Source organism: Schistocerca nitens, chromosome 5 (assembly GCF_023898315.1).
Source record: "Schistocerca nitens isolate TAMUIC-IGC-003100 chromosome 5, iqSchNite1.1, whole genome shotgun sequence".
Taxonomy (NCBI): domain Eukaryota; kingdom Metazoa; phylum Arthropoda; class Insecta; order Orthoptera; family Acrididae; genus Schistocerca; species Schistocerca nitens.
The window spans coordinates 429,767,347-429,780,986 of NC_064618.1; the positions used below are offsets into that span (position 1 = coordinate 429,767,347).

Sequence of the window (13,640 nt, forward strand, 5' to 3'; positions counted from 1 at the left end):
AGCAGCCTCGCGCATATGTACTATTGTTACATCAAGTCCCATGTAAATGTTCTAAAAAAATTTCTTAATAATAATCTTTCTTATAAAAATTAACTTTTGACAAACATTCATCTCAATTTAAAGATTTTACTATTTCTCCTATCCATGGTCCTACAGATTATTGCAAATAAAAATCAGTTGTTTCTTGTCATGACAAATCTATCGCCCAGCGTTGCACTGGGCTGTGTCAGAAAATTTTGTTATAGAAGCAGATATATATGCGTTATCCGGCGACCTTATTGAGGTAAGAATTTTCAATTTATTCAGTATGATCTTTCAGGGCCATGACGCAGCACTGCTGACGTCCAAATTTACAAGTTCAGATTCACAGTCAGTTAATTATTGAAAGGCTATATATGAGACACATTTTTTATTAAGAAGTTAGTCACATTGTATTATTGGTAGGTTACAGAATTTCTCTGTTGATAGGTTATACTAAATGTGAATGAATGCTATAATTATAATTTTTCTGTTGGGAGGTTACAAGCTTGTGACCAAGAAGAATTCAGAGTTCCTGAACACGATAATCATGTTATTTTTCTTTTTCAATACCAGAGGGGGGGAGGGAATTGAGGCAATAAAGGTGTAGTACACTGGTGGAGTAAAGCGCTTAGGCAATTTAGCAAAGCTACACGTTTGCTCTACTTAATTCGATGCAACTGTAACACACGGAGCAGCAATAGGTAAATCTTTCTTTATGCTAATCGACATTACAGTCCTTTGAGGATTTCATTACTTGTGTACACAAGAAATACGAACAGAATTCGGGTACCTGAATTTTGTGACGTATTTTCCTACTGGTTAACGTAGTAGGCTTCAACGTGAAATCTAAAAATATTTCGATCCTCGAGTACGCCTTAAATCCTACATAATATCCACCCTTACCCTGGACCACACATCGTTGTACAAACTGTTAGAGGTATAAGTGTAGGTATTTCTGTGGATGGCTGCGGGAATTACAGCAATATTTACTTAATTTGCAGACTGGCAATTACAGCTATTACAAGTTGTATGTTTTGAGGATGATTAATATTTCCAAGAACGTGTGGCACGAAGAAGCCGTCAATGTTTATTTTCCCCTGGGCAAAGTGTTGGTGCCTGGACGCAAAACGGTTAATCTATAATGACAAGTGTAGTTCACTTTATGGTGAAGTTACGACCGTGCACAAAAGATAAGATACTAAATTATATAATGCGTGTGCGAGAATACAGATGCAGCCTCTAGCAGGGCAAAAAGTGTCTGTTGAATTAATGTACATGTAGACAACACAGCATTCACCAGAACACCACTTCTTGTGCCAGAACGGTTATAAATCATACAGATACAAATAACAAGCTTCATTTATTCACCGAGCATGACGCCTATAGAGAAGACCAAAAGACCCATGTATTGATTACTATCTCTGCTGTACAGTTTTATTAATCCATACTGTACACAATTCACGTTTACACAATTATTAAATGCTTATTTGCTTGAAAATGAAATAGCTCACATTCCCTAAACTTCAGTATCAACGGTGTAAAAATTAACCAGCCAGTTTCTTGCACAACTATAAAACGTTTATTGAACCGTTACCTTCCCTCAATATTTACCTAAGATTAGGAACGGTTTCTTTGCAATGTATGGTATCAAACTCCACTGCTGAAAATTCAGTATTTACATGTTTACGATGTTCTCGATACGGAATATGGATCGAAACCAATTTACGTATGCATTTATGTGATTAATTTACATGTTTAGGACGTTCTCGATATGGAATATGCGTCTAAACCAATTTACGTATGCGTCATGTTATTTAGTTCAACAGATACTATAATCTTAATTTTAAAAGTAAATTGCCGTTTGTTCTCTCAAAAGCCGCGTAAGTGTCTTTCCCTTAAAACGAAAGAGCACCTGCTATCTCAAAATATAGTTTCTCGGCGAAATAAAATAATAAAATCGGTGTTCTCCGTGGTGCGTCTTTGTCTCAAGGCTACAACACTAATAATTTTTGTGAATAACTACAAAAATGACTTCGTTGTTTTCATGGTGACATTTCATGATTTCATCCGACTTCATTTCATACCCTGAGCAGGTTTGTGTTGATTTTATTCAATGTCGGACAAAAGTAGTAAGGCTTTCAACGTTCTCTTTGCCGTTTTAGTCCGTTATTGAGCAGATTCCATTTAACAGCCAGAAAACTCCAGGTCAGCTATAATGTAGATTGTCATGATTTTTTGGTCAGGCATACTGCCATTCACGAAAGTCCTGAAACGCACGGAACTTTCAGATTATCCTAATTTTCATGTACGTCTAAAACTTCATTGTGCACCTTCAATTGTAGGAAGATACATTCTCTAACTGTAATTGTTCTGGAGCGGCATCTCTGGAAATACAGCTTCACCCTATTTTTATCATCAGAGGCAACTCATCAGTGGAGTAAACGCTCGCACATCAACCACCTCTAATGCAGAAATTTCACAAGTCTAGGATCCATTGTGACACCATACTATACTTTTCCTACTCAATAGCTGTTCTCGTTTACCCAGCAGAATTAACCTATTCAGTTCCCGAAATACATACAGCTTCACTTTCCCAACCTAATGTCTATTACCTTTTACTCGTCAGACTTAACCTATTCATTTGTCGAAATCCCTACAGAGTCAGCCATTTACATCGTCCACTTTCTGAGGGTGACAAAAGTGATGCGATATTCAATTTTTTAAATGACTTTCATGTAATGATTTCGGGATTACTGTTCACAGTAATAAAATAGTTGTGTTTGGGTCCCAGAAAAAGTATCTACAAAACTGGAGGTAGTTTCCAAAATTTTAAAATTTTTATCGTACGTTAATACTCTACTCTGCTTTGCATTTAGCGAATGTATAATGCTGTGTGCGTGGTTTCTGACGAGGGATTGTTTATCTTCACACTTCATTGGCAAATTTATTTCTGACATTAAGACGGGAAGCAAACGCTGGATGAGGAACAGATGATCCATCTATTCATTAGGATGGACGCAGAGAAAAGACGAGTAAGCCAATTACACATAATAATGACTTCTTGACAAAGGGAGGACAGTGTACCACAAGATAGATCAATTTCCTATGCCAGTGTTACAAAGGTTCCACCAAATCAGCCCCAGATTTATGCTCTGGAGGTAGGCACGTTATTTTAATACACACATAAAGAAATGTAGTAATGAAATCAGTTCTCCTAATGCTACGATTATATAAAATCAGCCGAAAATTAAAGGCTAATGTTTCTAAATTAGTACTTAACTGAAACACGGAGCGAATGAAACGGTGTTTAGTGTAAGTCTCACAATCTACACTTACATCTGTATAATTATTCTCCAGTTCACACGTAAGTACCTGGCAACGGCTCTCGAATGTACTCGGGAAAAATGAGCATTTAAAACTTTCTTTAAGAGCTATGATTTTTCTTATATTACTGCGATAACCATTTCTCCCTATATAGGTGTGCGTCATCAAAATATTTTCGCATTCTGAGGAGAAAGTTGGCAATTGAAATTTCGTGAAAAGTTCTCGGCACAATGTTTCGGCAAATAGCCACAGTTAAATTAGGTGAAATGTTTTAATTTTACCTCTACAAAAGCAATAGTTCAAAAGTAATAGAAATTTCCTTGAACGTGTAAACACAATGAAGTGATCACTAGCAATTCTGGGAAAATGGGTGAACGAAAATATCAAGAATTGCTGTCACGAATGCAAAATTCATTTTCACTTCTACGGACGAAATGATTGGAACCCGGTAACACGGAGACGTACGGATAATTCACCAAAAACACGTAGTAGCAGTATACTGGTCCAAAAACTCCTGACATTAGCTTGAAACAGAACTGCGCGATTGACACGTTGGTGTCCAACAGCACTCTTTGAACGCTAAGAACCGGGGGCCTGGAACGGAATTAACCACTGCAGGGAACCAATGTCGTAGTACTCTATCCTCGTCCCGTTAGAACCACTAGCCTACACTACACCGTTTTCTCGAAAAGGGAATACTAGCTTACTGTATGCATTTCTGCGGTACATTCACTCATCTGGGACACAGTCACATTTTGAAACAACGTTCGAAACTGGCCTACTTGTCTTCTATAGGCCATAAAAACGTCAGGAAGAACGCCGAAACTTTTCTCTAATATAGCACTATTACATTATTGTTAGCCAAAGAATTTCCTCAGCTCATTTTAAAGGTTTCTGTAGTAATTAAACGGACGGTTTCAAAACAATCATGTCATTCGGGAATGCTTCCCACAAACAGTCAGAGAACTTTCAGATCTCATTTTCGTTAACGATAAAACTACCATAAGTAGTTGTGCCGGAATAATTCTGTTTCCTTGTCGACTGAGGCAGGAAACCGTGCAATGCCATAGCAATGTTGTATAATTTTATATGAAAACGACGGGGAAGGTAAGCCAGATCTGTCTGTGCTTAAACATGACGGATACTTAGCATTCCGTTGTGGATACAGTTTAGATAAATGCTAATCTATACGCATCCCTATTTTTCCGTAGCTTTTAGATGATTCTGTTGTAATGTCGTACAGAAATAAATGTTTTCTGGCCATTGTAAGACCATGCAAAAAGTAAAACAAAACACGTATCATTCTTCTTTCTTGTTAAAAAATTTTGCAGTATTGATGCAGCGCAGCGGTCAATCTCGGTAATATCGTAGGACGCCCCTCCCAATTTAAGAAACAGCTAACTGAAATCTAGTGTCTCCCGAGATCGAAACTATGTGCAGAGAGATAACGTCAGATACAGCACAGAAAGTTCTTCAGATACTGTTTCAGCACATACTTCACAAAACACCCATTACACGTATATTGAAGTACCCTAAGCAACAACGATATTACGACGAGCATGGAGACAAGGAGCACAACTAGTTTTCGGGGTATAGAGTATCCACGTGCGCAGTCTAACGATGACAATTTTCGTCGGATTATTGCTATCTTTAACGAAATAAGGAACAAAATTTTTTCTACAGAAGGCAAGTTGGAAATAAATTTCCTCTACACAATTAGAACTGCTTTCTACGTCTTGTCCTACCTCCATTACAAACCATTGTGAAGCGCACGGCAATGGGTACTAGAAATTGTATCACTTATCAGGTCTTATTATTGATTAACAGTAATATTTAATTCTAATCGCTAGTAATACATTCTAATCGCTAGTAATACATTCTGAATCCTGATCAGTTTTTATAAAGAATTTGCTGATCATTTAGCTCTCATTCTAATCATAATATACCATATATCTCTAAAATAAAAAGCTGTTCCCAGCACTGGTCATAACCGTCTACAAGAATGGCAGCAGAAGCAATAGACGAATCTATTACCCAGTATTATTGACATCCATCTGCTGTCCAAATTCTAGAACCTGTTATGATGCCAAATATAATGAAGTGCCTCCAACAGAACGACTTCCTCCCTGCGAGCCACCAAGGATTCATAAAACATCAGTTATCGACATCCGGCAATCCATGAATCAAGACAGCAAGGCAGTCACGTATATACGGAATTTCTTGACTGTCCAAAAGCATGAAGATTTTTTTGTAGGGAGGACGCAACTTGTTATCTTGGATGGAGAGTAATCAGCAGAAGTAAAAGTAAGTTCAGGCGTGCCTCAGGATTGTATAAGAGGAACATTGCTGTTCATTTTATATGTCAATGACCCGGAAAACGTAAGCAATGTGAGCAGTGCTGAAATTTGCTCTTTGAAGAGCGCGCCGCAACGCGTAGTGTAAAGCAGTCGCCTTCCGTTTCTGGCGGTGGTGCCGCTGTGGCAATCGCAGCTTTGGTGTCTCCCTCTGGTGGGAAAAGGGGAAAGTTACCTGTTCATGTGCATTTGAGGGGCGCTATGAGCTCGGCAGTGGGTGAGTCTGAGTCGGTCAGTCTGTCAGTCTGAGTCTAGTCAGTTGGTCAGCCAGCTCAGTGTCGGGCAGTCAGTGTCTCTCTGTCTGTCGGTCTGCCGTGCGTTAAGGGAGTCAGTCGGAGTGAGGCTAGGTCAGTCTCGCGTCACCAGTTGCTGGTCTGTCTCTCGTTTGCATTTGTGCGGCAGTTAGTGTCTGTCTGCCGTCGGAGTGCTAGTATGTCCGTCCTTTGAATCAACTTTAAAGCCAGAAAATGAGAGTCTTGCCACTCCGCCAGTAACAGCACTCAGCTAGTGGTCGCACGGTCGGGGCTGAGTTCCTGCATCTGAGTCTGCGCGTTAGGCCGCCAGTCTGTTCGAATTTGTTTAGGCAACGGTCATTGGCGGTTGGATCGATCGGTTGGTCGGTCGCGCACTGGGACACTTGTCCGTCTTGAGCGTCGGCGCACGTGAGGTCGCCACGTCAGTCCAGTGGCCCGCGCCGTATAGCGAGGAGTAGTGGCTTCGTGGCCGACACGAGAGCAACAGGAGTCAACCCACGACAAAGGACTGGCTGGGGCGAGCTGCGACGCCGTGAGACGGGAGATCGGCGCGCCTTCCTGCGTCCGTTGAAGCGGCTCTCAGCGGACGGTTCGGGAGAGCACTGAGGATGCTGCGCCAGGTCTTCGCCAGAAATTGCAGTTATTAGAAGTGATTAGTGATTTGTTGTTTCAGTTACTTGTTCAATTCGACTTTTGTTCTTGGTCAGTCTCCCGTCCCCAGCTTGCTCGTCTATCTCTCGTCCACATTTGTTAGGCTGTTAGTGTCTGTCGGTCTGCCGTACGTTAATAGCTGCCTCTGTCATGCTTGTCGGATTCGATGTTAATGAATTTATAGAATTAAGTTAAAGGCCGAATTCCAGAAATATGTTTTTATCTTGCCTATCCTCTTGCGAGTCGGTATATGTTTAATGTATAGCATGTTGTACACTTTATGTAAGTCTGAATTTCATGGGCTTTATTTACATAGTCATTTTTAGAAAGTTGCCACCCTTCCGCCGTAAGAGCCCTTTAAAAACAAATTGCACCTTTGGTGGCAAATAATTTCTTAGTGTGTGTGTTTGTACCATTTCCATCCCTCGTATAGGGTGCATAGTTAATGTGTTTGTGTGAGTTGTTAAAATTTTTAGTGTAAAGTAATCTGGTGTGTTGCAGATTTGCACCAGTGCAGTTTCTCAGAAGTCGTTGTGAGCGGTCATGACTACGGCCGTGTTGAAAGAGAGCGGAAGCTACTCAGCCCGAAGGCCCTTAAAAAAAAAAAAAAAAAAAAAAATGCTAATCTGCCTCTGAATAATTGTAACTTGATATTTAGAGGGTGCTTTCTGATTGTAATTTTAAATCTGTTTTTGAAAAGGCTTTTAGGAATAAAATTCACATTTGTTAAAAGTAATTTTACTTTCCATCAGTTACTTCCTAGCAACTACTTCCACGCTCTCCTAGTGTGATTAAATGTGTTAATGTTCTTGTTGAATCGATAGTAAATAAAGCAAATTCTTTAAGAAAATATTTTGAAAGTAAAATTACGGTTCAGAATGACTTCTGACTTCCACAAATTATTCCGTTATCTACAAAGTGCGAATGAGAAGCTCAGTGAATGGTTCCACATGTTAAAAATCGCGCAGGTTAGAATGAGGTGCCCACGCCTATGCACTGAGAGACATGTCAGCAGATGGAAAGCACCGAAGTGAAGCTATGGTGCAAACTACGACCAAGCTAAGGGAGTCAGTATGAGAACACTTGTCACGGCGGCGGCCGGGATGGCCAAGCGGTTCTAGGCGCTACAGTCTGGAACCGCGCGACCGCTACGGTCGCAGGTTCGAATCCTGCCTCGGGCATGGATGTGTGTGATGTCCTTAGGTTAGTTAGGTTTAAGAAGTTCGCGACGGATACATGCAGATGATGGCGGTTGTCTATAACAATGTTAGCAGAAGAGCTGAAGATAATAAAAGACACTGCAATTACTATCCTACAGATGAGACCTAGTGCTGCCAATACCATCCGCACACCAAGTGAATCAGTGACTTAGTGTTCATCGTTCCCTGCTTCCCAAAAGAAATTGACTGACTAAATCTAAGATTTAGGACGATGTTGACCATATTTTTCGACTGCTAGTGCTTGATCAACCACGAATTTACACTTGAGGGTCAAGCTGTCAACGGAGGACTTCACGAGAAAGTTTTGAAACGGTTCCTGCAACGCATCCAGTTCTTTCGGCAAGAATAGCGCCGGAGCGGACAGCGCAGTTTCCTCCGTGAAAAGGACCCCTTCCGTTCACCCTCTGCTGACAGTCCCGACTGCCCTTAAACACCCTCTTACTCTCCAGATTTGGCGCCGGCAGACTACTTTTTGGTTCCCCGACTTCAGTTAGCCGTAAGTGGCTCACTCTTCGCAGGCATTGCGGATATCCAGCAACGCGTGACAACGATGCTTCGAGTGATTCCACAAGAAGAGTTTCCAGAAAGTTTCCTTCAGCTTTACAAGAGATATCAGATTTGTGTTGCAGCTAATGGTGATTACACTGAAATCCAGTAAGGATATTATTTTTATAACTCTTGTTTCCTTTATTTTCTGACATGATACACAGAAATTTTCATACGCACCTTGTATAATTAAATCATATCTCAGTTAAACTGCGTGAATAGCCTGTGAGATGTTGATAATATTTCAGTGTGCTGCAAGTATTAACTTGCTTCCGATGTGTAGTCATTGAAAGTTGTGTATTGCACAGAATGAAGAATAGTACAGCCTAAGACTAGAACATCTGTGCATCATAGTGATAATTAATAAACTAATACAAATATCTGGGTATAACGATTATTCAACGAAGAACAGCACGAATACCAAGGTTTGTTTTACTTGCGGGAGAGCGTCAAGAAAATGCTGAAAATCTGAATCTGTAGCTGGAGGATAAGAACCAGTTACCCCAGGAAAGCCGCATACAAACTATCAGGAACTGGAATTAAGTGAAGGATCCAGAAGTACTTTTCACTCACTTTACGTACTTCTCGCTTATTGACCGAGAATGCCAGATTAGACTAATTACAGCGTGCATTCAAGCGATAATTTTCCTGCGGCACACAAAGCTTTTGCAACGGAAGGAAACCCAGACACTTGGCGTAATGCCAAGTACCCTCTGACATGTGTTTCACAGCGGGTTTCTGAATATATATATATATATATATATATATATATATATATATATATATATATATATATATATTTTGCACACCACCAACACCACAAGATATTTAATTTTTGTTGCCTTAATCCTGTTCTTTCTTGATTTTCATTCATGTCTGATCACTTTCATCTACGCAACAATGTGAACAATCCACGGTATTATCTTGAATATTTCAGTCATATCCATTTCCTTTTGTTTTTCAGCTATTGTGTTTATCCTGAACAATTTGTGGATTGCGTTAGTTTGTCGAGTATATACTTATCTTATTGGTATACAGTCTCTCAACGGACTTACTTAACTAAAATGACTAGTCATTTTTGTCATGGGTTTGAGGTATGAGCAATAAAGAAAGACAAAAGAGAGTAGCGTCTGGCGCGAGGGTATGGAAGGAAGAGAATGTGCAACTACTACAGAAAGTGACAAGGAATATGAATAATCGTTTACGACAGTGCACAAAGAGTAAATGTTCATTAAAGGCTGCATGACGGGGCATGATAAAAGGAAGAATAAGAGGGAGGAATACATGATAGATAATCATTTCGAAGTCAAACGCCAATACAGTTATGTAAGGGCAAAATGGTTAGTACCATACAAAGATGTGAAGAGGCAAAATTATGTAACGACCCTTCTACTTATCAGTGTTTTCCGTGTAGGCCTTTCCTCACCGATTCTAGAACCTTATCATTCCTTATCTTGTCAGTCCACCTAATTTTCAACATTACTCTGTAGCACCACATATGAAATGCTTCGGTCCTTTTCTGTATGTGAGACAGGTTAAAATCATGTTGTTACTTATCAGAATACTTACATCAGTTTGAGTTTAGCATTTTCGTATTTCGTCATCCAGATACATTTTAAAAAGGATTAGTGGTATACGGTGCTCTTCTCAGAGGGCTTTCTCCTTAAATTCTTAATCAATATTTCAATGTGCTTAGCATTCCATTCTTTGTGTGAAATGTTTCGATGCTATAGCAAGATCTGCTGACCGTACTTCCACCAAATGCTGCGGTACCCCGCAGTTATTTATCCAGTGGATATGTGTACAGATATTGTCAACACTGGTACCGTAATATGTATCCAATTCAGAATGTTGTTATTGCTCTGTGTGTGACAGTCTTCCAGCAGACACGTCACCTAATTTACTTCCCAATGTTTTCTGTATGGTCATAGCTGCGACTCAAAGATGGACTACGCCTCTCAATGTAGACAGTCCACACTCCGATACATGCTACCTTCTGACCATGGGGAAATAAACATTAATGGCTTTCTTGTGGCACACATATTTGGAGGTACTAAGCGACCTAAAAACACACTACTTGTAAAGCTGTAACTATCAGTCTGCAAATGAGGTACATAGTGACGTAATGTTGTTCAGTATAGTGTCCTCACTCATCAACAGAAATATCTGCAACTCTACGCCTAACACCCCACATGTTTTTTTCAGATGTCCTGTAACTTATCGATTGACATATCGCACTTAAATCACAAGCGTATTCTGTCGTTTTGATAAGGGTAGCTATGTTTTCTGCTCCTGTGGCAATATCTTCATCTCAGAGTAACATATAGCACAAACTTTCTTTGTTATTTGCTGTATATGTTCCAATCTCTTCCTCTGCAAAGAAGGATGCGGAAAATTATGTATGTTTAGAAGTAGCTAGATACTCCACAGAATCAACGAGGAAAGAAATACACGTAAACTACTTTCTGGAATAAGAGGAAACTTATTTAGATACCTGCAAGTAACATTCTCCTGTACTATAGGAAGCTTCCTATAGTACAGGAGAATGTTACTTGCAGGTATCTAAATAAGTTTCCTCTTATTCCAGAAAGTAGTTTACGTGTATTTCTTTCCTCGTTGATTCTGTGGAGTATCTAGCTACTTCTAAACATACATAATTTTCCGCATCCTTCTTTTTCGACACATCAGAAACACGTAGATTCTCTTACGGTTGTCCTTCGGTCTACAATTCTCTTCTGTACGTATCTGTGATTCAGATCTTTATCCTTAATTATGTGTCAAGCTTCCTATAGTACAGGAGAATGTTACTTGCAGGTATCTAAATAAGTTTCCTCTTATTCCAGAAAGTAGTTTACGTGTATTTCTTTCCTCGTTGATTCTGTGGAGTATCTAGCTACTTCTAAACATACATAATTTTCCGCATCCTTCTTTTTCGACACATCAGAAACACGTAGATTCTCTTACGGTTGTCCTTCGGTCTACAATTCTCTTCTGTACGTATCTGTGATTCAGATCTTTATCCTTAATTATGTGTCAAGTTACGGTCAAAATGAAGTACCTAGACGTTATCTGATGAAGAAAATCCTCATGGACTGTTTTATTCGGCCTCTTACAAACTTCTTGCTCCATCTGCAATGCGTTAGTCTACTTCCAGGACACAGAATTGCGCTTACAGAAAATTATGCAAATTCATTAAATGGTTCGAGAGAACTCAGGCTATTCTGTGGAAACTTTCACAGAAAATTAGAGATTTTGGACTCAAAATCGGAAGGATCGATGTTGAAGTCCTTTGTCTTGATATTTTGCTGCAGGTTCTTCGTGTTTGTTCTAAATCAGATTGGTTCATTTCGACAATCCACTTAATCGAGCATATAAACATTTAGTGAATGGATAAGGGGTTGCAAATGTAAACTATGGCCTTGGCACAGATGAATGATAATGATGTTTGGTTTGTAGGGCGCTCAACTACGCGGTCATCAGCACCAGTCCCAAGTTTTACACAGTCCAGTTTTCTTACACATTCCAATCCAGCCACTGTCACGAATGATGATCAGGATGAAATGATAAAGGGCAAGATGAACAGCCAGTTCCCAGGCAGATAAAAGCCCCAACCCGGCCGGGAATCGAACCTGGGACCCCGTGGTCCAGAGGCAGCAATCCACTAGACCGTGCGCTGCCGACGGCACGCGTGAACGGATATATAACAGCGTAATATGGCAAAGGCAATCAAAATGGTCAGTGATATAAAGAAGGACCACAGAAATGCAAGGACGAACACCAATACTTTCGCAAAAGCACGCGATGAGTATAATTAGCTAGCTGTCAATGTTAAATCTGCGCAATTAAACCGTGACGTAATTTCAATAGGTTTGCATACCACTCACATCAGTGGCTGCATCGATGTCAAAAGTTTACTTCTCGTAAACGCAAAGAGTGTGGGAGACTGCAGCATGTTGACTGGCAATTATGAATCCAGATCAACCTCTGGACATTGTCCTAAGTCTCTCTCTGCAGCTGCCTAATGTGAAGAGCATTCTGGATTGGATCCATGAAGCAAGTGTACTCTTCGACATCACTGCTGAAAGTGTGTTATGACTGTTCGAAATTTAGCTGGTTATTCCAACTTCGGAATCTTACCTGTCAATCACAGTTGACGTTGTGAATTCAGACCAGTAATAATATTATAATCAAATTTAACGATTTGCTATTCTCACTTATTTTGTCATGGTATGGGAAGAAAGGCAGAAAATCTCTCCCACTACATGACGGATTTTGAATCCCAGCCAATAAAAAGCATTGCAAATAGGGATATTTGAGATAATGCGTCATCTACCGATATAATTACTGAGCGAGTCACAGACCCCCAGACACAGATTCCAAAGGACATTCCTGCACTGGAATGAAGCTTTCACTTTCTGGTCTCATATATTCTGTGTTTTTCACTTGGCCTTTAGATCTTATCTAGGCAAAATATTCCTCTAGTATCTCACATAACGTAGAGTTATGGAAAATAGTCGTCCCTCTCCTACCCTCCTGCTGTGTGGACATAGGAGACTATTATTTCTCTGTTAGATACCTGTGTGGCGATGGCTTTTAGCACCAAGAAAGTGTATAACACTCCTAAATTAACTTCCCTGTCGTGAGACAACAAAAGAAAGCCCCCAAGACAGCAGAAAGTAACAGGTTTCCCCCTCACGGTAAGAAATGGAAAAGAGTAGAACAAGCATTTAATAGTACAATCATTGACAGTGTTGAATACTGTCGGCAGTTTTCTTGTAACATTAAAGACTGACTATTGGGATGAGCATAATACATAATGAAAATAGTTTGCATGACTTTGGGCGTAAACTAGCATGCGAGAGTAGGAGTGTTAGTCACAACGTTTCAACCATCAACTCGAAAAAGTTACAAAATTGTTCTTTTCTGTTGACAAGTATATGTTTGCAGTCTTGATACGTATCCAAATCGTCACCACAATCTTTTATAGATTACCACTACTACAGTCATTGATAAAGTGTAGACTGTGTACGACATTTTGTTTTACCTTCTCTACAGCATGCCATGGTGCTATGAGCCAGGTAAAACAGCCCCCAGGGCTGCAAAAAGTAACAAGTTTCCCTCGATATAAAAAAGGGAAAGCAGAAAAATTAATTAATAGGGGAGTCATTGACAGTAGTGAATACTGTTGGCAGTTTTCTTGTACCGTTGAAGTCTGACTTTTGGGATGAGTGTATTACAAATTTCATTAACTACGACGTAATAGTAGGAGA

At 39.9% G+C, this 13,640-nt stretch overlaps 1 protein-coding gene across 1 annotated transcript in view; it reads right to left on the minus strand.

Moving 5' to 3' along the window:
- The window catches only part of LOC126260507 (nephrin-like), an 871,736-nt gene that overhangs the window by 113,187 nt on the left and 744,909 nt on the right, over nucleotides 1-13,640 (minus strand). The window lies entirely within an intron of this gene.